Below are 25,778 nucleotides of genomic sequence, written 5' to 3' on the forward strand. Positions count from 1 at the left end.
TATCCAGCCATTACATATGGAGAACATACTTGACTTGCACAGGGTGCAAGTAACTGTATGGCTTTTTTGACTTAGGAGGCAAGCTAAGTAGAGATGAAGTCAGCCATAACTGTCTTACATGCTGATTCTTCTCATTCCAAACTAAGTGCCAGTGGAATCTTTTTGGGGTCCATTGCAGCCACACTACATACATATGCAGAACATGTGCCTGAAAGCTTTGTCGTTGCCTCTCTCTGAATGTCTCTCTCAGAATGCTGAAATAATTGTACAATTGAACAAATGAGCAGGTATGGATTACCTGAGAAATATTAGAAAGTAGTAGCAATAAACACAGCATAGGGAAAAATCTCTTATTTTTATTTCTATAGATTATAACAGCATGGTGAATATTCATATTTATAAATATATGGGTTGGTCCTGGCAGCCCAGAAAACATGCAGTTTTCTGTATGGTTATTTTCCAGCACCAGAACATGTTGGTAGATATTGGTACTTAACTGCTCTGTCTTAAGACCTTCCTTCTTTTATTTCCATGTGCAAAGATGAGGTTTCTTGCTCATTCTCATTTCAAAAATGCTCTTCATTTAGCAAAACAGATGTTCAATTCAAATAGGCTTCAGGTAATATGGACATCTCGCCTTTCCTTAGTGAATCCATCATAACCAAATTACATATGCATAAATGCAGCCTAAGTTCTTCAAGGACATACTAATTAGCTGTGTCATTTCAGATTCACTCTTTGGAATAAATATGTCCCTGTGGCTGTTCAGAGCATTTAGATTCACAGATTCTATTTGAAAATAGTGACTTGATATATATTAGCTATATATTGTTATGTACACAGAAAGAAAAAGGGACAAGAAGATAGTTATTCACTAAGGTGTAAAATAAGTTGACTTATTGCACAATCATATATCCTTTTTACATACATACAAGATGAGACTCTGATCAATCATCTCTACTACTCCTAATTTATTCACAGTGATATAGCTTAGCTAACTGGATTTTTCCTATTCATAATGAAGTGACAGAAAATATTTCTAGCTACAGTAATTCACTAACTCACGAATACAACCATCATAGGTAATGGAAGATTTTGATTTCTGTCAGTGTAGGTAGATGAAATATTTCTGAAATATGGTATACGGTAACATAACTTGAGATAAAACAAGTTCAATGGAATGTCTGCTATAGAGAAAACCTACAAAGAGATCCATCAACTTCAGAAAAACTTTAAAAGAGTTGAAGCATTTTTATTAGGTGATCTTATACCAAGTTTTATTGAAATAGGCAAACTATGTAGTATCAGGTTGGATGACTAGACGCAGTAAAGAGATACTAGGTTATTCATAACTGCTCAAACTTCATGACAGTGTATGTCTAATTAATCAGGTGTGCCTCTTTAAGTTCCAATTTTTGTGCTGTTTTTTGCACTGGAAAAACAAGGAAACTATAGTGACAAACTTCTCTCTCAGAGCTGATATTAGCTGTGATACTGTCAAAATCAGGGAGAAGCTCTCCCTTGGTGTGAATGCAAAGCAGTGGAAACCTACATAGATTACACCAAAACATAGTAGTGCTAGCAATTATTGCAGAAGACATTTGGAATCATCATGCAATCACTATTTCTTTCCTTTTCTCCTTTATCTACTAGGAAACATTCAGCCTTTCCCAGCTAGAGGTTTTGGTCCTTTTGCTTTAATATAAGGAATTTTAGAAACAAACACCCACACTTCCATCAGGTTCTAAGGAAGATGAGACTGACAACTAAAAGTACTTCAAATCTAGGAAATCACCAGTAGGCTGGAGTGACAGATTCACCAGAAATAAAGTCGTGTTGTATGTTGGAAACTGGTATGTGTGAACAGGGAATGTAGCAATTGCAGAGTCGTATTGTTTGCTTATAAATTACATTTGAGGGCTCATTAAGGCACAAGAGCATGCATTTCATTACAAAAACACAAGGATTTAATACAGGTAAAAAGTCATTAAGGCACTCAAGGGCAAAATAAACTGCAAGCAACGCAGCATGCCTTTATAACAGTAAAGTAATATATATTCTGCTTTAAGCCTTACCCCAGTAAAGAAGCCCTAATTCCAGATAATGCTCCAAATAACTGAGAAATAGAAACACATTATTTACTGATTGGCATTTCTCCCATTTGTTGCTTTGCCTGTCTTCAAATTTTATTTGTCTTTTTTAATTGAAATTTGGCCTGAGAAGAATTTGACAATACTGCTAATACTGGTATTATTAAAGTCACATAAATACTAAAAATGTGGCTGAAGCACAGTCCTGTTCCACCTTCCTCTCAAAATGACAAAGTTCTTCATACCACTGTTATAAAGCAAATTACACAGTTAGATTACAAATGCATATCTAGGCAGCACTTTGGAATTTTGTTCCTCTTGTACAGTGTAAGTGTTAAAAGCATCTTTTAAGAACAAATACATCTTCCCACTTCCAAAAAAGTTACTTACAGCATTCCTCTCATGTTCTCAGGGAGATTATTACATTGATGACTCCACTATGCAGATCTTTCTAAGTTAGTCTGAAAACCTGCATAGCTGCTGCACTGTGGTGCTCTGTGTTGCTTTTCCAAAAGGCTAATTATCTAGTGTCAAGCACATTGCTAGTAGAGTGGTGCTAACTACATTCCTTTCCTCTATTTGTTTAACTAATGAACTTAATTAGGTTCAACTTATGGTTATTGCTTTTCACCTGTTCTTAACTTGAAACTAGCCACTGCTCTTCTCAGTTTTAATGAAGAAACTTACCTATTTTTTCCAAAGATATTAGTTCTGTCATTTAAACATGTTAGCCCTCTGAGAGATGGCAGGGGGACCAAGACTAAGTGTGCAACACAGCCTCAGTACAGCTGCAAGAATATTCATAGACTACGCCCTGTTGGTGCACATTTGTGGGCATGTGAGAGAGAAGGGTCTAATGGGGAACTTTCAATGTGGCTTGGCTAAGGTTAAAACATTTTCCAGCTTGGGCCAGACAGCAGGAGAAATATTAACACCTTGGAGGTTCTCGCAGAGACAGCAGGGCTGGAACACTCACTCAGCAAAGGAGGTTGTGGGACTGGTTCTGTGGCAGCAGATTTGGCTTCACAGCATCTGACTGCATCCCAGTAGAGAGTGAAGGGGAATCACAGGGGGTCACAGGGATGGGGATGTTCTTTTCACAGTGATTTCTGGTGGGAGAATGAAAGACATTGCCAAAACAAAAGTTTTAAGGTTTAAGACAAATTTTTTTCCCCCACAAGGACAACCAGGCATCAGTGCAGGGCACAGGGAGGTGATGGTGCCTTTCTCCTTGGAGGATTTCCAAATTCCTTGCAATAAATTCCTAAGAAACCCAGTCAGACCCCATGTCTGAGCCTGTTCTTTGCAGGGGTTAGGAGTAGAACCTTCTGAGGTCTCTGCTGGCTTGATGTAACTGCTTTGATCCCCTCCATGGTATTTCACCACTATGTTCACCTGGCTTATTCATTTTTAACCAAAGATCAGCCACTGTAAATCACATACATTTTGAAGACCTGCCTTCAACAAAATGAAGCAATAGAAATTCTGCTAACTAAGGTGTTAGTCCTAGCAGTGGATTTCCCCTGCTTTTCATGGACTTTTATTTTAGTTAATATTTAAATGCCTTAGACAGAGAAGTCCTACCCAAATGCAAAATAACTTTTATTTTTATTGTAGTATAGAAAAGCCTTAGTAAGTGTAGAGGTTGCAAGCTTTGTGCTTTAAATTCTTTACCCTCCATTTAGATTCAATTTTGCCTCTTGTGAATGATTCTTCCAGTATCAAGGGATACTGTCATCACAATATTTTCAATAACATCCACAAATCCTTTGAAAGTCAAGCCTCCACAAAGTATTAAGAACTATTCTGCAGAGAAGACATCAATTCTACTATATTTCAACTATGAAATATGACACTTGCAAACAAATGCAATCATTGAATATAGTGTAATATAAAAACTGAGTGATATATCACCTTGGGCATGGCAATAGTTCTGGGAGTAACGGGACTGTGATCGCTTCCTGCTATTAAGAAATGAACATTCCCTCCCATGTAAAGTAGGAGAACATTTCTTACTAAAGGGCAAGTGTCCACATCAGCCACTGACAGATAATCTTTTGCAATACTGGATGAAGTGAGTGCACCAGAGTAAATATGTCTTCACTTTTACCTTTGAAATTTTACCACTTTCAAGGGTTATACATGGATATAATTGTCCATGGTTAAATAGAAATGTCCAAGTGTAATAACCATAGAAATTACTCTAGTTTTGAGATTTGCACCATCAGTTTATGGGTATTTGAAAATACTAAAAATACTGCTTAAATGATTTAAATCAAATATGATGAACTCTACAGGGCAGAATTGTGCTGCACTGCATATATGCCCATTCTCAGCCAAGCCCACATGCTGAACACACAATTATACAAGGCAAATAGTGTGTGTGAGCAAACAAGAAGAAATATGGACCTCGATATGTTATCTGTAATGGTCAACAGCCTTTCAAGCAGCTGAATAGGACCATAGATGTATTTAAGATCCTGACGTGACTTCATAGATGGATAGCATTCAACTGTCTTTGAAGTTGTTTTTTTTCAATGCATCTACAGTTTCAAAGAGACGTTCTTCTCCAGCTGCATAGTGAAGTTTTAGACAAGCCTGTTAACCTACACTCTTCTAATTGACCTGGAATGGATAAAGTTCCAGAGTTTTTATATGTTGTACATTTAGGCTGACCAGTATTCGAAGCTCATAGTTGGGTCTCCAAACAAAACTTTTGTGTGTACCATTATTGTAGATTGTCCTGTATCTGCACCAATGTCTTCCTCACCAGTTGTCATAATTTCATATAATTTTCTCTTTTTAAAATTTAGTTTGTATTCATATCTTTACTATCTCTGTAATCTCATTAGCATACACTAAAGATGTATAAGAATGTTGTTAAAATTTATGTCCTTAAAATATAGTATCTTTGCTTTCATTTTTTAATTTAATGCTTGAAAAGGCTTTGTGGATCCTATGTAAGAGAGGTGTATCTGGACCATATATTAGAACTCTATGGTTGGAAACATGGCTACAAAAGCCCTCTCTTGATCACTAGTTTCCCTTATGCAGTCTCCATGTCTGCTGCATTCTCTGACCCTGCCATTGTCTCGTTATTTCCTGCTGAACGGAAATAATCTCATTTCCTAGAACTGACCTGTAGAGAACTGTCACAACACAAATCACTTGATCACTGGCTCAACAACCTGAGTCATGTCAGAAAGTCACTGCCCTGCCAAATCTATTTTAGAAACCCCTGAGGAGCTGACATAATGAATCAGTTCTCCCTGGTGAGGCTTGCTGCAGGGTTTTTTTAGGTTTTTGGATTTTGGTTTGTTTTTTAGTGGTTTGGGTTTTTGGTTTCTTTTGGGTTGGTTTGGGTTTTTTTGTTGGTTGATTCGTTTGTTGGGGAGATTTTGTGTTTATTTTTGGGTTTTATTTTGTTTTGTCTGAATGTTAAGAATATGTCTGTTTTTCGCTTTCTGTTTTTTTAGTGGCAATGTTGTTAAAAACAAATGGGATGTGTGCATAAAGCATGCACAGCACTGCTAGTTCACTTCAGGAACTGCAAAGTTGCCACTTGACCAACAGAAATGTCAGCACAAATGAACATAATGTCACACAGTGATTACAGTTACTGTAATCTCTGCACTTACTTTGCTTTGCCTATTCCTTTGGTTTTTGCCTGCTTGACATCAAAGTCTTTTTAACTGACAAGAAGAGAAGATTCAAATAAATTTATTTTAAAAATCTATCCAAAAATTGACAAAATACCTGAAGAAAATAGAAAAAAAAAGAAAATAATTCTTGTGTTGTTTATATATCATTGCTGTTTTACATTATTATGTCTTCAGAGATGCAGATGGATTATTAATAATTTGTCATATCATCAGTTGTTAAGGTGTCATCTGTCATCAGAATTCTCAGACTCCAGTTTCTGTATGCTTTTGCTTTTGCCAAAGTGAATTGACGCAGCAGGGTCAATATGATGACTTAGATGTCACTAGTCTTATGCAGGAAATATGGAAAGGATTATTAGCTATGGAAATCTGTAAGAGAGGATTAAGACATTGTAATTCTGAAGCTAAAAGACACTTACATAGATATAGTAAAAAGTTTTTGACTAGTATATCTGTTTAGAAGAATATCGCAGCAAGATGCAGGAGGAATTTCCTTCTTGAGATTGGGATGAAACCAGTCTTCCAGGCTTATTAAAAGAATGTAAAGGCGCTAATGTAGGATAGCCCATCTTTATGATTCCATTTATTCATTGACAAAAATGCCCCATTTAAAATCCCTCCTTATGATACTTCCACAAACCAGCTAAGTACCATTGTTTTGTAAGAATGCCTTTTGTCCCTTATTGAAGTTGACAACCTCTGTATTAATGATTAAGTAACTGCTAGAATGAAATTCATGAGGGAAGACTCTTGAACCATATTAATAGCTTTCTCGATATTTGTTGGACTTCTTGCCTGCTAAATTAGTTCCGTGCTTGAACAATAATTTCTTTAAACTTTTATTTGGAGTTGCATGTTCCTTTCAATATCTTCCAAGCTGAGGAGTGCATTTGGTTTTGACTATCAGCTTTTGGATTAAAAAAAATTCCTGACCACCCCTATGCAGAAGCATCTCTGTATTCCTCTGTATTCCTGATAGGCCTAGAAACATGATGGGTATATTTACAAGTGTAAACAATACAGCTAAGCGCATGTGTTCCTGAAACATCTTTGTTCTACCTCCCAGTCCCATTAAACTTGCTTTAAGACTCTAGGCTGTAAGAATTTTATACCTTCTTTCAGTTTGAGGTGTGGAGGGAGCCATTCACCTCTGGACTTCTAGTTTTCGTGAAGAGTAAGTTTTACTGGTGCTTCCACTAAAATTACGCAGCTTTAGTTGCAATTTGCCATCTGCAATTAGATTAATCATCTCCAAACTAATGAAGTGTAATTTGTAAATGAACTGTTTGTTTCTCTGAAAGAATCACTCCACTCATCTAACTGTCAAGTCTCCGCCAAATGGATGCTTTGTGACTTTCCGAGTCTAGCCTTTCTGAATTAGGTGGATTTTCTGGACTTGTCCCTTGGCTTGACTCTTTGACAAAGACTAGGGAGAGCAGGAAAGACGTCTGTTTCTGGTTTTCTTCAAAGCCACAGAAAAGCAGAGGTGCAGGCTTCTTTATGCTTTCTATCTTTCTTTTGGCAGTGTTAAATAGGTCTTTGGGATTGGATCTTCTTACACAACATTTTCCTGTTACACATTCATGATGATATGGCACGCCCGAGATAAAAAATAAGAACAATTTCTTTATGGTTATAATAAAGATCAAATACGGCACAGTATATTTTACACAGTAACAATAAGATGATATAGAACCCTAGGACTGGTTGGCCTTGAAGAGCTTTAAATTATCCTTTCTCAAGTAATTTCTTTCTCATGTTTCCCCTGGTAGTGCCTTCTGATTCCAGAAATGTGTTTTTAATGGTTCTTTCAGCTTTCAGGTAATATATCCTCATTCTTCTCAGAATATATTCTCACAGACTGATGCATCTCTGTGTGTATTTCTGTATGTGTGCACATGTTTATGTGTGTGTGTGTGGTTTTGGAGTTGGGGTTTGGGTTTGCAAAAGGCATGGAGCTGTTGGGTTTTTTGTACTTAAGAGCAGCAGTAGCAGCTAATCGTGTTCTGAGTCCTTTATACTTCTGATAATAAAGTTCATCTGGCTTATACTGTTCCACTAGCATTTATCTAAAGGGTTGGGCTGAGCTAACAGTCGAGCTTTGTGAAACTGCAGATGCATTCATAATGCATAATTCAGAATGGCAAAACTAATAGTCGGATCACACTACTTATATAAATTCCTTATTTTTTATTTTTCTCATGCTTCTAAACTTTGACAATGAACTGCTTTTCTGCAAGCTGTTATTTGCATCCTGATTTGTTACAGTGTGTACAAGCTCCAAAGCAGCATTGTGCACCTTTCTGAATTCGAGTGAATAAGCAAGTTTGTCAAATGGGGTTCAGGATTTGTAGTGATTTATACGAATTACACATAGATTATTATTATTATTACCAATTCCATTGTTTTGGGATTGGCCATTTTACTCACAGAGAATGGTATCTTTGAGGACAGAAATAGCAAGTCAATAAGGAAAAATAATGCAAAGACAGCTGAGATACCAGTATTTGAAATTTTGGGCATGTATATTTTTAACGTTTATTATGTATATCTTTAACATTCACTGCTAGCCAAAAGCCAGAAAAAAGGACAGAAAGTAGTGTGTCAGAAAACAGATCCTACTAATATATTTTCTCTTTTCTCCTTTAGTAAATTGAAATTACACTTGTTTTCTTGTGTAATAATTTGAAAGAATTTAAATTAATTCTTTATTTAACAGTTTTGTTTTTCAATTAGCATATTAATTGCTCACTAATCAGTGAGAGTATTCTCATTTCTACCCTTCAAATCCATATTTTTCTTATGCATGTTCTTCTTTATGTTCAGAGAGCTTTAATGTCATTTTGGAACAGTTTGCAGTCTGTGGCAGTTTTCCCACTTTGCCTCTACAATGGTAAATATGGACTTTATGTTCCAGTAGAGCCAAACCAGCTTTCCTGATGATCATCCCACTCTAAGCTTGTCTCTCTTCTGCCAGCCTTATATCTCGCAGTTAAAGTTCTGCTAACATCAAGGTGTCTTAATAATTGCCTTTGTATTGATAGAAATACGATAACTTCTTCAAGAGCCAAGAGTTGCTCTGGCCCAGGATAGATAAAGGCACCGTATGAATTGGTAACTACTGGTTTTTTCCTTCCCCTAACCTCCAGTTCAATCTGGTATGCAAGGGAATGGGGTAAGTTATTTCCCTTGTCCTCCTTTAACTTACCATGGCATAGCTTTTTTCCTTCTTGTGCTCAAGGGCAGCTACTCTTAAGAAACAAGGCTCCACCTTTACCCACTTCTGCGTTTAGGCTGTCTCCAACCACCTCCATCTGTCACAAGACATTAGGCAGGCATTCTGACTCTACTGTCATGTCCAAAAATAAGGCAGCATTTCTGAACAAAGTTAAAAAACATTTGTAACTGGGATGGGCAAAAATTACTAAATAAGAGATGTTTAATTAAACAAGAGCTCTGATATTAGCATGGATAGCTAAGATTTATGAAAATCTCAATTCAGCACTATTTTGCTAGACTGAAATCACATCTAGGAGCTAGTTGATGAGTACAAGGATTTTCACAAGAGAACATTTACTGCAAATGAAGGAATAAATGTGTTGGCAATTAGAGACTTTGGGGGAATATAAAAGATCAGCCCCTGAAATTGAATTTAGATGTGACTGTTCTATTTTCTGTGATTGATCAGGCTTGTGCAATGCCTCAGCTTTTCATTAATGTCAATGGCTAGACTCATGTGCTCTGCCACTTCAGCAGAGGGAAGGCCACTTGAATTCTGCTTTCATTCTCCTTTTTTTATTTCCCTGGGGTTCAAGGGTCTGCAATCAAAGTACACATCAGCCAGCCAAAACTGAAACTTTTTCTGCCTCACTGAACAGACTCTGAAAAAGACCTGTTTGTATGGATCATGTCTATTGCTATTTGCCATTGCTATTTATCTTACAAATAGAAGAAAAAGCATCACCTGCATTAGTCCTGGAATCCTGTATGAAATTATTTCTTATATCTGGGCAGACAAGTACTTGTATTTTGTATGTATCCTATAACAAGATATGATTTCCATTGTGAATGTATCATTCAAACTCATATAAATACTCTTTAGAGAGACTGAAAGAGCTAGCTTAGTTCAAGGGTGATCTTCATTTATGAAATACACTGTGAGTCATTTGTTTCCCCATAAGCAAAAGGATTATCATGCTTACTGGACCGTTGAAGACCTCTCAGAATGTATAGCTAGAACTTATCTTGGGTTTTATGAAAACTTTAATCATGACAGTAACTTAAAAACAAAACAAGCAAAAAACCAACAAAAAAAACCAACAAAACAACAAAACAAAATTAAAAAGCTGTAACAAAAATAACAAGGAAAAAGTAGAACTTGATTGATATGTGAGGAAATATCCTTGTTGAAGTTTATGGAAGTCAATATTTCTCTTATCTAAAGTACTTGAAATGTAAATAATATATGACTGCCTTTAAGGTCGTGTCCAACCTAAACCATTCTATGATTCTGTGACTTTTTCTGACACAACATAGAATCATCTTCTAAGGAAATTTGTCCTATAATATCACTGTTAAGAAAAGAACAACTTATTTAGGCACCACATGATGTGTGGTTGAGTGAAACTGGACAAAGGGAAATGACATACTATGAGCAACAGAAAGGGAACATAAGTGATACATCCACCTAACCTTTCTCGTGTCTTTTTCTAGACCAGCTCTCTTCAGCAACTGCTTCTTGTTCCATGTTATTCTTCAAGCTACTAATGAAAGCTGGCAGCTGTCCTGCTAGCTACCTGAGTCTTTGGTTACCCAGTTAGACAATGTTGATGCAACCGGCAGCTATTAACACAGAGGCACACATTTTCACCTTCATGGTGTGTTTGGGCTCTGCCCAACAATCTTTAAAAAATAATTCCCAACACCAACTATCAGCCGAATGTTTTAGTTTATTTATATACATACACACACAGGCACACACGCTTGACAGACTTTTTTTTCTAATTTTTATTTTTACTTAGCAAAATGTAAGTCAATTGTTCAGTATGCACTTGTATAAAAGCTGTAATTTGTAGAAGGTTGGGCTAAAGATGTATTAAAAGAGAGAACCCTGGCAAACTGTGTGTGCATGGAGTAGTTTCTTTTTTCTCTCACTGCTGTGGTTGATGTTTTATTCAGATGATCTCTAAAGACACTCAGTTAATTAGCTCAAGGAAGCAACACAAAAATTTAAGTTAGGTCAGGTAATGAGTTCTGTAGTTTCAGTTGGCTTCCCTGGGTGATTTAACAGAACAGCATTATGTTTTCTCTTGGCCTTGGAAATCCTCAGGCTTAACTCCCAAACTTTCACTTGAGCACTCACAATATCTGCTATCTAACTGATAAATTAAAAATGACAGAGGATGAGAAATGGCGAATAAATTGGCTGTTCCGAGTTCAGCACTAAAGGACAGTAGCTCAGATGATTCACCTTCAAGAACCAAAGGCAGAAATAGCCTTTGAAAGCTGAGTGCTCTCCCTGAAGGTATCTACCAGCCAGTATGAATTTAAGGGATATACCATCCCAGGCTTGATTTGCACTGAACCATGAGGGTCAGTGCCAAGCAGTTGGAAAGGGACTCCTGCCAGCAGGGACCCATCAGGCAGCTGGCAGAGGTGGAGTAGTGCAGGCAAAAGCACTGCTTGGGTCATTATGGACACACAGCGTGCAGACATATGTCAGTGCTGCCAGTTAAACCATGGATGTTACACTGCACCCAAAAAGAAATCAACTGTTTTTGCAGCCATAAGGCAACAAAGGGTTCCTTAGTTTCTTTTCTTTAGTGCATATTAGGTACAAAAAATGCAAAAAAAGGAAATATTATTAACCTATGTTCATACCATTAACCCAGTTTGTTGCAGTGTTTTAAATCCCAAAGAAATTTTTTCTGTTCACTCCTTTTGCTGATCAGTAAAAAATCTCGTATACCCTACTGCTGCAGTTGTTTATGCTGTTTTTATTTTTACTTTTTTTCTGGACTGCAGGGCTTGTCTCCTTTTTCTGATTTTGAAAATTACTTAATGTCTCAGTTTGAATATGGCATAATTTCCCATCTCTCTAGAGAGTGTGAAAGCAAAAATATTGAAACAAAGCAATGTCTTCATTAATTTGTTTGGAAAAATGCAGGAATAAAGTAGTTTATTTTTCCTGTAAGCATGAATAGAGAAAAGGTTATGACCAAAAATGGAATGTTCAGAGAGAGAATATATTTTGCAGCAAGAATATATTTTGCAGAGTGGAACTTTTATATTTCTCTCCAGTCAGGACTTGCATTATTTATTTAGTCATATGATATTTATCTCAGAAATAAATAAATTGGAAATTGGGTTTCCCAGAGAACAGACAGTATCATTATCATAAATGGCATTACTTTCACTGTGGCCATTTCAAATTTTTCTTCTTTTTTTTCTTTTTTTTTTGTGGTTTTGGTTTTTGTTTGTTTGGCAGGGCTAGGGGCTGTTTGTTTTCTTGTTTGTTTGTGAGGGTTTTTTTTTTTTTTTTTTTTTGGGGGGGGGGGTTTGGGTCATTTCATGTGAAACAAAAGAGAAATGCTCATGTGGGGATGTGTAATTGTTGCTAGTCAGGGCAGTATTATTATAAATACCCCAAAGAATGCTGGACTACTGAGTCAGCTAAAAGCTATGTTGATCAGATGCTAGATGCAGTCTAGCAGTACAGGAATGATGCTCAACACAGATTCATTCATTCACATCTAGTTGCATTTCCAGCATACAACTGTACTCTGAAATGCAATGTCACTTGCTGTACTTAAGGTATTTTTGTTATGTTAGATTGCTCTGTACAACACAGGAAAGGTAGTACTTCAGATCTCTGCTGGATTTCTCAAAATCAGAATTTCTTTGGCCTTTCCCAGTTCATAGGAACTCCCACACTTAGTCAGCAGTGTGCCCTGCCCAGACAGGCATGCTGTCTGTGTCCTGGGGTGCATCAAAACTGGGCAAGGGAAGGGATTGTCTCGCTCTGCTCTGCACTGGGGCAGCCTCACCTTGAGACCTGTGAGCAGTTTTGGGCTCCACTATATAAGGATATTAAGCTGTTAAAGAGCATTAAAGGAAGGGAAATGAAGATGATGAAGGGCCCTGAGAGCAAGTCATATGAGGAGCAGCTGAGGTCGCTTGGTCTGTTCAGCCTGGAGGAGACTGAGGAGAGACCTCACTGCAGTTACAAATTCCTCACGAGAGGACAAGGAGGGGCAGGGTCTGATCTCTTCTCTGTGGTGACAGTGACAGGACCCGAGGGAATGGTCGGAAGTTGTGTCAGGGGAGGTTTAGATTGGATATCCAGAAAAGAGGCTTCCCCTAGAGGGTGGTTGGGCACTGGAAGAGTCTCCCCAGGGAAGTGGTCACAGCACCAATCCTGAGTTCAAGAAGTTTTTGGGCAATATTCTCAGACACATGGTGTGATTCTTCAGGCTGTCCTGTTCAGAAACAGGAATTGGACTCTGATGATCCTGATGGGTCCCTTCCAACTCAGGATATTCTACTTTTTATGATTCCATGGAATGCACGGTGGAAACATCTATGAATGAAAAGCCAGAGTTGGGACTGACACTGATGAATGACTATTGTGCCTGTATCACTTTCTTCCATTTAAAAAATATTTATTAGTATAGAATCAATAAGGTTGTAAAAGACTTCTAAGATCAAATTCAACAATTGGTCAGAAATGTGTGGGTACACATGTATATGTATACATATATATATACACTCAATATATAAAAATATATTTATAGTATAAGCACTTATATGCATGGCTGTAAATATCATGTTAGCTGCAACCATTCTGCTAGCACCTTTTTCCTAGGCTTTGTATAAGAATCCTGCCTTGAGTCATGTGGAAGGTAAAGGAGATTCGTTTTTTTGTTTTTACTTTTGCCTTGGGTTGCTGACTACACATTAATTTCAAATGCTGTTCTACCAAATTTAATTCATAGCCAAAGCATTGCAGAATGCTCCACTTGAGTAATAAATCTAGAGGAAGAGCTACTTAAGTGTGCATGAAATCATTTGTCAAGTGATTCAGAGCATTACGTTTGGGTAGCAGGCCCAGGTGTTGGTAACAAGGGGACTACCCTACTGTGAGAAGCTGCTGTAAACTGTGTCCATGTCCAGCAGACCCAGTCTGTGTGGGATCCAAGGCCAAGACCTTGCCAATCAGAGATGGTAGTAACACCTCTGTGATAACATACTAAGAAGGGGTAAAAGAAAAAAATGTTCCGATGTAATTGGGGTCAGAGAAGAGCAGGGTGAAAACATGTGAGAGTAAGAGCTCTGCAGACACCAAGGTTAGTGGAGGAGGAGGAGCAGGAGGTGCTTTAGGCGCCAGAGCAGAGATTCTCCTGCAGCTCATGTTCCAGACTATGATGAGGCAGGATGTGCCCCTGCAGCCCATGGAGGCTCATGGTGGAGCAGGTATCCACCCGCAGCCCAAGGAGGAGACCCACGCTGGAACAGGTGGATACCTTAGAGGAGCCTGTGAACCATGAGAGGCCTGTGCTGGAGCAGGTTCCTGGTAGGGGTCTGTGGGCCCATAGAGAGAGAGCCCCATATTGAAGCAGGTTTCCTGTTAGCACTTGTGACTTCTCGTGTGACCCTCCCTGAAACAGCCTGTCCTTGAAGGACTGCACCTCATGGAAGAGTGACCCATGTTGGAGCAATTCATGGAGAACTGTCTCCTGTGGGAGAAACGTCACACTGGAACAGGGGAAGTACTGCTCTCCCTGAGCTGCAGCAGAAACTTTTGTGCGATGAACTGACCATAACCGCCCCTATCTGTCTCCCTGCACTGCTGGGGCAAGACATAGAGACTGTGAGGGAGGGAGGGATGGGGGAAAAGTGGTTTTAAGATTCATTTTACTTCCCATTGTCCTGCCCTGATTTTGTTGGTAATAAATTCGGTTAATATTTCCAAGCTGAGTCTGTGTTGCCAGTGATGGTAATCGGTAAGTGATCTCTCCTGGTCCTTATCTCAAACTACAGCCATTTTGCTATATTTTCTGTCTCTTATACAGTTGTAGAAGGGAATTATAGAGTGGCTTTAGCAGATACCTGGCATCCACCCATGTTGAAATCACCACAATATCAACAGGTGTACAAACTGGAGTAGTATGACACTGGAATGTGTCATATCAGAGACACATCTCTATTCTTGTAGCATGAACTTTGAAAACTGGTCACATGAGGTGCTTTGAAAAATAGAGTGTGGGCCAAATTCATCCAAAGGAATTTCTTTCTCTTCAGAACAGACCAGTTACATGTCTCTCAGGTGTTTATAATTATTTCAGCAATAACTAACACTTTCTGCATTTAAAAATATACCACAGAGATATAAAATGGTGGTATGATTTCTTCAAATTTTGCTGAACTATTTTGGTTAACCAGTGAAATCTGGGAACCAATAATACTTATTATCTGGAATACAGAACAAGGGAAAATTCCAGAAATATTCATGTAGCTTCTGCTTTACCTACGACACCCTTGCCTCAATGGACAGACTCATTTGATTTGTGTGGGGGTCTTCCTTTAAAACCTCTTCAAAAGGAAAACAACAGTACTAGTGTCACCTTGGATTTCTTTTATCACACACCTAAAATTTTCTTGTAAGAGTGATCAGTATCATTATTCTTGTCATCCAGATTGGAAACAGAGAACCAGAGAAGTAAAAAAACACTTGGGTGTAATTAAGCAGCAGAGGTGATAATGCAAGGCAGTGTGCATGGTCTGCAGACTTGAACTTGGCCACACCACCTTTCATCATATTTACTAAACCTCTCTAAAGATGTTTAGCATCCTAAGTGTACATTTGTTTCCCATTTGGTCATCCTTCCTTCTACCTGTGCATTGGAGGATCTAGGCTGTGGGGGACAAGGCCGTTGTTTACTCTCTTGGGTGGAAACTGCCTACTTCTTCAATTTCTTATGGAGCAAAAATTAGTTCTGCTAGTCAAAGAGAATGGATGTGGCTAAAATAATTAATAATAAGTAATAAATATTTATAGCTATAATGAATTATATGATGCATAATTGAGTGTGTACTGTATAATACATAATGCAACTCTGTATTGTAGCTATCTACAATATATAATTTATATTATACAGTTATAATTATACTTAATTATAGTCATTCTGGTAATAGTTCCCCCTCAGTCTATGTACTTTGATTACTATAGTTTATTATTCAGCCATTGTTGTGTACTCAATATAATTTTAATACATTTAAAAGGCAATCAGATTTGTGATTTTGCATTTGAGAGTCACTTCTCAAGGACCAAAAGTTTCACCCCTCCTAGCTTCTGTGGAACTGTTCTGAGGGAAACCAAAGTATCTATGGATTTGAAGGCCTCCTGACAACCATAACTTTATCTCCCACTGTTATTCCCTCCTAATATCAATGGCACAGCAGCTACCATACATTTCTCAGAGTGACAAGTCCAAGGACCTTCGTAGACTTTTCAAATTTAGGAAATTTCCTGGAAAGACATGATGGCACGTAAGTTTCCTAACATAAATAATTTTAAACTGATTCAACAGGTTTAAACTGAGATTAAAGTGTGCAATGTCCATGTTCCAAGAAACTATGAAAAACTGCATACTGCTTTGCTTGATTTTCTGTAAATGTCCAAGTCCCTAAGATGTTCTGCTTTCAAATTTATGATGATTTTAAAAAACCCAAATAGGTAGAGTTGTCTGCCATAAACAGTTATTTAAACAGGTGCCATATAGTGTTATTTGTGTACAAACAACAAGTCAGAATTTTTCACACTCTTGTGCTTAGTGCAGAGAGGACAAAATAGTCAAGCAAAACTAGCAAGCTCAGGCAAGAAGTCATCAGTCTCAGCATTCTGATATTTGAAGGCTCTCTTGGCACCAAGAGAAAACATGATGAACTCAAATACTGCTTTTATGAGTAGAATTTCAACTCCCTCAGACCAACACAGATGATTTTTTTGCTGTGCTTTCCAATTTTAGCAGATAAGAGCCTTTCTGATTGACAGGACTTCATTCACTGGAGGACCTAATAGGGCTGTTGCTTAGCTTGTGATAAATTAAGTGGTTATTGATCATTATTTTTTGTCATGTCTTATAGAGTGCAGATGAAAATCAGTATATAAGAAAACTAGTGATCCCTTTCCTTCAATTATGTTTGCAGCACATTTTGTTGCCTCCAGTGCTGATTTAAAATAGTCTTCTCTCTGACAAAAGCTGCTCTAAACCTGACTAAAAATGGAAACATAAAAACAGGGAGGAATTGCAATCATTAGAGTTTCTCTTGACATCTCTGGAAGGATGTCCATTCCTTATTCTTTAAAAATTTTTTCTTGAATTTTTATACAAGAATTAGCTTTCTCATTATACCTGCGTAATCCTGAGAATAGCTGAACTAGCTTCAAATATTACTTGCTTTCTGACATTTTATTTACACTGATTATCGATGGGATTTTTATATGTTCAGTACAATTCAGAATCAATTTCTTCATTCCTGTGATGAAACAATGCTCTGCTGACTTCTGCATTTTCTATGCTGCAAACTGCTTCTGTGTGAAAAACCCCGTTGCAAGTGAATTTTTTGTGGCTTTTTCTCACAGCAGTCTGGGTCTGATGTTTATGAGTTTTTTTCTGTTTCTCTGTTCCGAGTTTTCTATGGTACTGGGTCATGGTGTAGAAATTGAGTATCAGTTTCCCTGGAAACAATAAGTATTAGATATTATATAACTTCAGAAGGTGGGGGCTGTAGAAGAGGTGGCTTCAATCCTTTCTAGACTTCTAAATGGAAACTGGGGATGGAGTTACCATGGTAGATACCAGTACAATCCAAGGAATACAGATTGGTATGACAGACACTGTGACTTGGTCATATGAACCAGTTCAGATAGCTGGAGTCCCAAGCCCTTCATCACCCTGGCAGTGCTTTGGTTTCAGCTAACAGAGCAAAAACTTCCACATCCCTTCTCTTTAAAGAGAAATGTGGGATTCAAAGAATATCCTTGTTTTTGTTGTGGTTTTTGATTATTTTTTTAATAGACAATAAAAATATTTGTTCTGACATCCCGGTAGAACAGAAACTTCAGTTTAGTCCTTTTTTGAATGCTTGTCTATTCCTAACTTGACTTCATGCATCTCAGAAATCAAATAAAAGAAAGACAATATTTTCCTGTATACAGTAGTATAGGAGTTTATCTTGTGCAGTTGGACAGTGTCTATAATACCAAAAATAAAGGGTAGGGAGGAGAATACTCCCCTGGTAATCAGACATTCAGAGGTTCATGGGGCAGAGTGCAAGCAATCTGCATCTGAGAAATTGTACTATATCTCATTACCCCAAGAATGGGGGATAGAGCCCCTAGCACAGTAAGGATCATTCTGCTTCTGCACTCATTAAAGTAAAGCATTGAGAAAAATGAATTGGAAGTGTAGAATGTTCTTTAAATTTTTCACAGCATGGAGAAGTGCAGGTTATCAAAAGGCAGCACAGACAATGACTTTGAACAAGGCTGCATGACAGAAGGGATAGAGAGGTTCTGTCAGGGACTCCTAATCCCACTAATTTCATCTGAAGACAGGGTAACATTGGAACCAAATCTGCCAAATCAGCTGCCTCTTTGCAAACATTTCTTTTTCCTACTATGCTTTCTAGAAGAGATGGTATACCAGAAGATTAGCTTTTGTGTGAACGGCACAGTGCTGCAGTAGTTGTATATTGAATGATTTCTAAGCTTACTTAAATTTATGAGATGTTCTCAACTAACCTGAGAGTCATTTTGACCACTTCACATTTTCTACCTCAAAATCTCTCAGAATATCACCTTAATCCCATTTTTGCAACACTGCTGAATTTGGTTTTGCCCTCTCAGACAGCTTTAAGTTTCTTTGTAAGTACACTCATCATTCTTATGATTCAGAGCATAGAGAGCAAATAACAATGTGACTCAGATCTGAATTGTCTAGGTCCATCTCAAATAGATTCTAAATGTGCCCCTGGCTCTTCAGTTGTCTTTCTGTTACCAATGACAGTGAAATCTTGCCTGCATTAATCTCATAGCAACAATCCCTGCAGTGACAATTAAGGGAGAGTCCAACAGAACCAGATTCCTAGTTAAGACTTCAGTGTCTGAAATAGTAATTGGGTATCCATAATTGTTTGTTTCCTGTTATATAAGAAGAATGCAAACCAGATATAACTTCTTGAGAAAGCATGTAATGTCTTTGGACTGGAAAAAGTAATTGTTCCTATAAGACAAGTTATACCTGAAGACATGAGAGGATTTTATACTGTATATGTATGTACAAATACATGTATCCCATATAATCTTACCATAAAAATATGTGTTCAGATTTCTTTGATCTTTCATTATTATCATTATTGAATCATTCTTATCATTATTTGTTATGAAAACTGATTGATGCTGTTCTAGAATTGCATCATTCCTCTGAGTTCCTCAGTTGGATGTACAAATCACCCTCAGTGTTGGTGATGAATAAGTTTTAATTCTGGCACTCTTCTCCTGAAGTGTATTGTCTGAAGGACCTTTGGCTTAGATTCTGCAATTGAGTCATTTGAAGACCCTCTGTCTCAAATTGAAGCACATGAACAAAAGGGAAGGCCTTAAAACAGAAAGCTAAATGTTGTATAAGGAAATCGAAACTTGGACATGAGGTAAAAAAACTTAACAAGACAGATGAGTGGTGACTTGATTTATTCTGATATAAACAATCATGTTGTACTCCTTTGTTCTGGAAGGATTTTGCTACTTTTTTCTGGTTTTGCTGCTGTGTCAGAGTAGGCAGTATAGACAAACTCTCACCCATTCTTTCAGACATGGCACACCGCCATATTTGCAAGTACAGAAGTGTCTGTTTAGGCCAGACATTCGTAAGGTTCATCATGATGTCAAGTTTCATCAATTTGTGATGATCTTTCAGACAGAAGAAGGAAAAGGCATAGATTGTTGTTTAGGGAATTTTTTTTTTAGGAAAAAAAAGTAAAAATTTTGGGCCTTAGCTAGATAAATATATTCTTAACACTTAATGTTGATTTGTAGACATTTTACAAGGTTATGCCAGGCTTCTTTTAAGTCTGTATTTCAAAATAAAATACTTTTTTTCATTTAAAAGTGGTTTTTTTGCCAATTTTGCTAGAAGGTGAATTAGGTGAACGCCATTCTCTCATCAATTTTTCCCATTACTTACAGAAAACTTTTTTTTTTGTATTTTTAATATTTGGTTTCCTTTAGCCAAGATGGTTTCCACTTTCCTTGACAATGGCAATAAGTAAAAGAGCTGCATAAAAATTGTTTGGGTCTATAAGCATCATTTAGAATAATGGCACCATTTAAAGGTGGCAATTGCAAGATGTTTGAATGTAGGATACAAATCTCTTCAAAATTGATATTTTGACAGTTAAATTTAAGTGTGATAGGGAATGTGTACACAGTTATATGCTCCCTTGTTTGCCTTATCACTTCACCATGGTGGGAGGAGGAAACAAATTTTAAAAAATAAAATACCAAAACTTCTGCTTTTAAACTTCTAATATTTTATAATACCAAAGCTTCTGCAGTAGGAGTGAAGGAAATTAACAAGTGGGTTATTTCTTGCTAGTTTATGCATTTTCTTGGTATCAATAATTGAAGTGCTGTACAAGTCACTTCCATTTCATGGTGAAATGGTATATTCCTGTTTCTTTCTTTTAGAAAGAAAATTTAAGTTGTGTGCTTTAGAAAGAAGGTTTAAGTTGTGTGCTTGGAGGTTCAGGTACAGAAAAAAGAGCAATTATGTGAAAATAGCTAACATGAAACCATCACTTTCATATTCCTCATACCTTTTCTTTTTGCATGGCATTTAGTTAATTGCTCAGTTAGATAGCCATGAATAGGTTGATCACATGTATATCTAGTGTTCTGATTTCTCCAGAGTTATTATCAGAATTATATCTGTGTCAAGAGCAGACTAGCTAAAGGAAATGTATTCTTCTGGGGAGCTGAATTAAAGCTAATTTCTTCTAACTAATGAGAGTTTCTTTCTCATTACGGCTTTTGGAAGTGTAAGACTATGGGGAGAATGGCCTTTTTTTCCTATCCATGAAAGCAACAAAAGAAATGCATCCATCAGCAGTTCTACTGGTTCAGGTTTCCACCTGTGACTCAAGTGGACAGCTTCTACTTTTGAGCTTTATTTCTGGTTATCATAAGCAGATTCTTTACATGAATTGAAACCACATCATCTGTTTTCAAGATCCTTGAGCAGTTCAAGTCTAAAACATAGTTCTGGAACTTATTTCTAACTGGTGTCTGTAAGTCTTGAGGGATTTGTAATGTCCCTGGGGAAAATAAAAATAAATTGAACCACTAATCTCAGTCTTATTTCTGTTCAGGTCTTAAAACGAATGTTCTTTCCTAGCTTCTTCAGATGACCCACCTGGAAGAGGCAGGGAATGTCATCTACAGAGTAGTTTCTAAAGGTAGGAATTAGTCCCCTCTATTTCTTTCTCCTTTTTCCTTTGGTATTTAAAGATCAGCCAAATCATGACACATGACACCAAAATCCCAGGTCTTCTTAAAATACAACTTGTGGTACAAAACAAGAAGCCTAGTCATTTTCTGTAGGAGAAACATGAGGAGGAAGCATTGATAGCTTCTTTCCAGCGCATCAGCAGAGATTGAGCACTTGAAAATACCCCTGGGTGAACACAGACAAAACACCTCCATGACCAAACTCAGCACATTAGCCAGAGAAAAATATGACTAACTGTCTGTGTCTCATGGAAGTTCTAAAACTCCTGCTCTTGGCAGTACCTGAAAACAAATGTATAGGTTTGCCTAAGTTTGTTGAGGGCTGTGTACAGAGAATTACACAACACAGCGTGAGTAGTTTTCTGAATCTGGGGCATGTCTTCCTCTCTTGCTGTAGGCAAAATATGTTTTGTAGAGAAGTTATTCTAAGCACTCAAAGGAAGAGGTTGCTTCCCCGCTAACCTACTATTTACTTAATTTTTCCTCCTGACTTTGACTGACTATGGGACAGACTGCTGTGTCTGTCCCAATGAGAAGTTATTGACTCCAAGACACAGAGTACTGAGTGACTCAGCAGGCAGTACTTTCTGTTCTACCAAAAGTTTGTCTTTACAGTTCATAGAGTATGTCATTCTCCCCAAACAAAAAGCAATAATTTACACTTTATCAACCTCTCCAAGAGCCTTAACTGTGAAACTATCACAGCAATATCCCAGGCAGTATATCAATAAAGAGTTTGGCATCTCTTTTAATAATAAAAGTGTCTCTCTCTAGTTCTGACCTTCATTTCACACATAAAAGTTGGGGTTTTGAAGCACTAATTATATCTATCTATCTATCTATCTATCTATCTATCTATCTATCTATCTATCTATCTATCTATCTATCTATATCTATGCAAACTTGATTCTAATGACACAGACATCATTAAATAAGGATTAATTTATATTACATACATGACTAATTGGTAGGGATTAAAAACTGCTTCACCTTTAATCATGACTGATCCATCTTCAGCATGTTTCAACATGATGCCAAGAGAGTTTCAAATTGAGTTCTACACTTTTATTCTTCTTTTCTCTTATATGACTTTTAAATGTACATAATGGCATTAGAGAACACACTTTTTTCAAAGCATTGAAATTACCTTTTTCAAATTCACTTTTCTACACAGAAGGCTAACATGGCTACAGAAAGGATGATTGCAAAATGAAAGAATCTTGCAACCTTTAACAATTTTCTCTGCTTCTTAAACAGGGCTAATTTAAGAATTGCATTTTTGCATTAAACTATTTTAAGAATTACATATAATTACATTGCAGTCTGCAGTGAAGACTTTCAAGCAAGCCTTTAAGAATTTAAGTAAAAAATCTATCAGTCCATGTAATTTTCATGCTGGACATTGGGACTTTGGTTTGTAAACCAGATTAGTCTCAAGGACAATAATGTTCACTTTTTGAACACCTGTGAACATTTAAGAAGGTGTATGTACCTCCCTTGAAACTTTTTTATCGCTCAAGTTTTTAAACAGCACAAAGTTACTGAGCAAAACAGAGGCTTATTTACTTTGTTCTTTTATGTCTGTAATATCCTTACTCAGCTTTGTCCTGAGGAATGATAGGAAGGCTAAAAATGCTTCTTTTTGTCTCTTAAGCATACCATAGTTATTAGGAAGACAATTTTGTGCTAACTTTTGGTATGTTAGACCTTGCCAGGCTTTTCAGGCTGAAGTGTCTTGTTACTTTAAAAAATACCTGTGTCTGTTTTCATGTCCCTTTGAGAAATTTCTACTCTCACGCTGCATTGAAGACAGTTTTTTTGGGGAAAAGCACAATGTAAAGCAATTCTCTTATACATTTGACTGTTAAGCTACAGGATGATTTTTTTTTTTTACTTGCACTCAAATGTGTACATTTATGTTAATTAAAGTAATGTGGATTTTTCTATTATCTTACCTGTTTTATTCTGTTTTAGTACAAGAAAATGCTATTTTCTTAATGTGGCCTATTTTATTTTAATTGCATTATCTCTAGTCCTGATGTAATGACAAAATTCTTCTATGCTCTAATTTTTTTCTTCCTCCTGGCTATAGAATCCTAGTCAATAATTTCCAGAAATAATGGCAACAAGAGTTAGGAACCTAAATAATTTTTTGCTAATATTTGAATACCATTTAATTCAAATACATACTTTTTTTCCTGGACTGAATAAAAATGTTATTTTCATAATCAAATTAATCCTAAATAGTATAAATGGGAATAAAGGAGCTTGAATTCATTTTAAGGACAAGATACTTGTTAACAAATGAGATAAATTTGTGGGAGGAAAGAGGGGATGTCAAATGCCATCTCATGGGCAGTAGAATAAAAGAGAATCATTTTAGTTGGATGGAATCTACAGTGATCCTCTAGCCCAAATGCCTGGACAATCGTGGGATGAGAAAATATTAAAACTGACAGGCTTGTTTGTTGTAGTTTAACCCCATCCAGCAACTAAGCACCCCAAACACACCCACTCACTCTCCTGCCATGGAATGGGGGAGAGAATCAGAGGAGTAAAAATGAGAAAACTTATGGGTTGAGATAAAGAAGGCTAAATAGGTAAAGCAAAAACCCACACTTGCAAGCAAAGCAAAACAAGGAATTCATGCACCACGTCCCATGGGCAGGCAGGTGTTCAGCCATTTCCAGGAGCATGGAGCACTCTTGGTGTCTCCCCCATCCTCCTCCTTCTCCCTGCCTATATGCTGAGCAAGACATCATGTAGGATGTAGGATACCCCTTGGGTCAGTTGGGGTCAGCTGTCCCAGTGCTGTTCCCTCCCAGCTCCCTGCACACCCTCAGCCTCCTCGCTGGAGGGGTGGGTGAGGAGTTGCAAAGGCCTTGGCTCCATGTAAGCCCTGCTCAGCAATAACAAAAACAACCCTATGTTATCAAAACTATTTTCAGCGTGAATCCAAAACACAGCCTCACAATGCCTGCTATGGAGAAAATTAACACTATCCCAGCCAAAGCAAGAACAATAGAGCACAAAACACCACTCTAATAAGCCTGTTCCAGGATTTGATCACCCTCTTGACAAAAATTGTTTCCTATTTCAAGTCTGAATCTCCCCCGATGCAACTTTGAACCATTTCCACATGTCTGCTAACACTGAGTCCTAGAGAGAACAGTTCAGCACCTCCCTCTCTGTCACTACATTTCTCTTCTCAGAGAAAAGCAAGGCACAATTCTTCCCAAGAATATTTCTGGATTTCACATTCTCTGAACCTCAGAGAAAAGAAAACACAATTCTTATCTTATTTGCTGTGCCTGGGTTGTGCAAAAGTAGAATGCAATATGGAGATTGTTTACCCAAAGTGATGGTGTTTTGTGTCCTTGACCTATCAGGGCCAGGTGTGTGTGTGTGTGTGTTGGGACTGTGGGCTGACAGTCACGAGCTGCAGTGTAGTTGTGTGCAGGGTTGAGTGCTTGGCAGATTCAGTTTAGACATAATGTAATATAGTGTAATATAGTATAGAATAATATAGTATAATAAAGTAATTCATTAACCTTCTAATAAGATGGAGTCAGATGCATAATTATCTTCTCCTTGTCGGGGGCAAAAATATCATCTATACCCTCTCCATCCCCTTCCTCAGGAATCTGTAGAGAGCAATGAGCTCAGCCTCAGCCTCATTTTCTGCAAATGAGGCCAGTCCTGAGTCCTCAGCCACTCCTTACAAGGCAGGCTAGCCAGCCCTTTCATTAGCTGTGCTGGCCTCCTCTGGACACAACCAGGGACCATCACGTCCTTCTCCAGTGGAGTGGCCCAACACAGCTCAGGTCACACCAATGCTGGATACAGCAGGATAATCTCCACTATGACTCTATGGCTGTGCTGTGTTTGATGTCCCCAGGATGCTGCTTGCCCTCTTTGCTGCCTGGGCACACTGCTGGCTCACAGTGAGCCTGCTGCCAACCAACAACCCCCGATCCTGTTCTGCACAGCTCATCTCCAGGCACTCCCCTCCCAGTTTATCTTACATACAGAAGGACCGGGCATTACCTATCCTGCTTTCTTGATTCTTGTTCACTCAGCATATTACTCCTTCCACCCCTTCATTTGTTTTTTTTCTTTTCACACACAACTCTGAAGCACAGTGCTTATCCATCTTCACATGACACTTTCACCCTGCTACTTTTCTTCATCTAGTTAGCCATTTTGTCAAAAAATCATGTACTCTCTAAAATCTTTCTAGCAAACCCCATTTTTATCAACCACAATATATCATGGCTGTTAATTAATGCCACAGTCCTTTAATCTACTTCTCACTAAATATTATTATTATTATTATTATTATTATTATTATTATTATTATTATTAATAATAATAATAATAATAATAATAATAATAATAATATAGCATCTTGAAAAAACATCTGTCCTCTCAAAATTGTTTTTGTTTGTATCATCCGCT

General features: G+C 37.5%; 1 protein-coding gene across 4 annotated transcripts in view; it reads left to right on the forward strand.

Annotated features, from left to right (window-relative positions):
• The window catches only part of LINGO2 (leucine rich repeat and Ig domain containing 2), a 489,656-nt gene that overhangs the window by 385,643 nt on the left and 78,235 nt on the right, over positions 1 to 25,778 (forward strand). Inside the window, exon 1 of one of the 4 annotated variants that reach the window (XM_030968286.1) lies at positions 20,732 to 21,268. The exons of the other annotated variants lie outside the window; for them this stretch is intronic. The gene's annotated coding sequence lies outside the window, so the exon portion shown is untranslated. Of the gene's footprint in view, positions 1 to 20,731; positions 21,269 to 25,778 lie in introns of those variants that run through there. 4 annotated transcript variants of the gene reach the window in all.

Source organism: Camarhynchus parvulus, chromosome Z, assembly GCF_901933205.1.
Source record: "Camarhynchus parvulus chromosome Z, STF_HiC, whole genome shotgun sequence".
Taxonomy (NCBI): domain Eukaryota; kingdom Metazoa; phylum Chordata; class Aves; order Passeriformes; family Thraupidae; genus Camarhynchus; species Camarhynchus parvulus.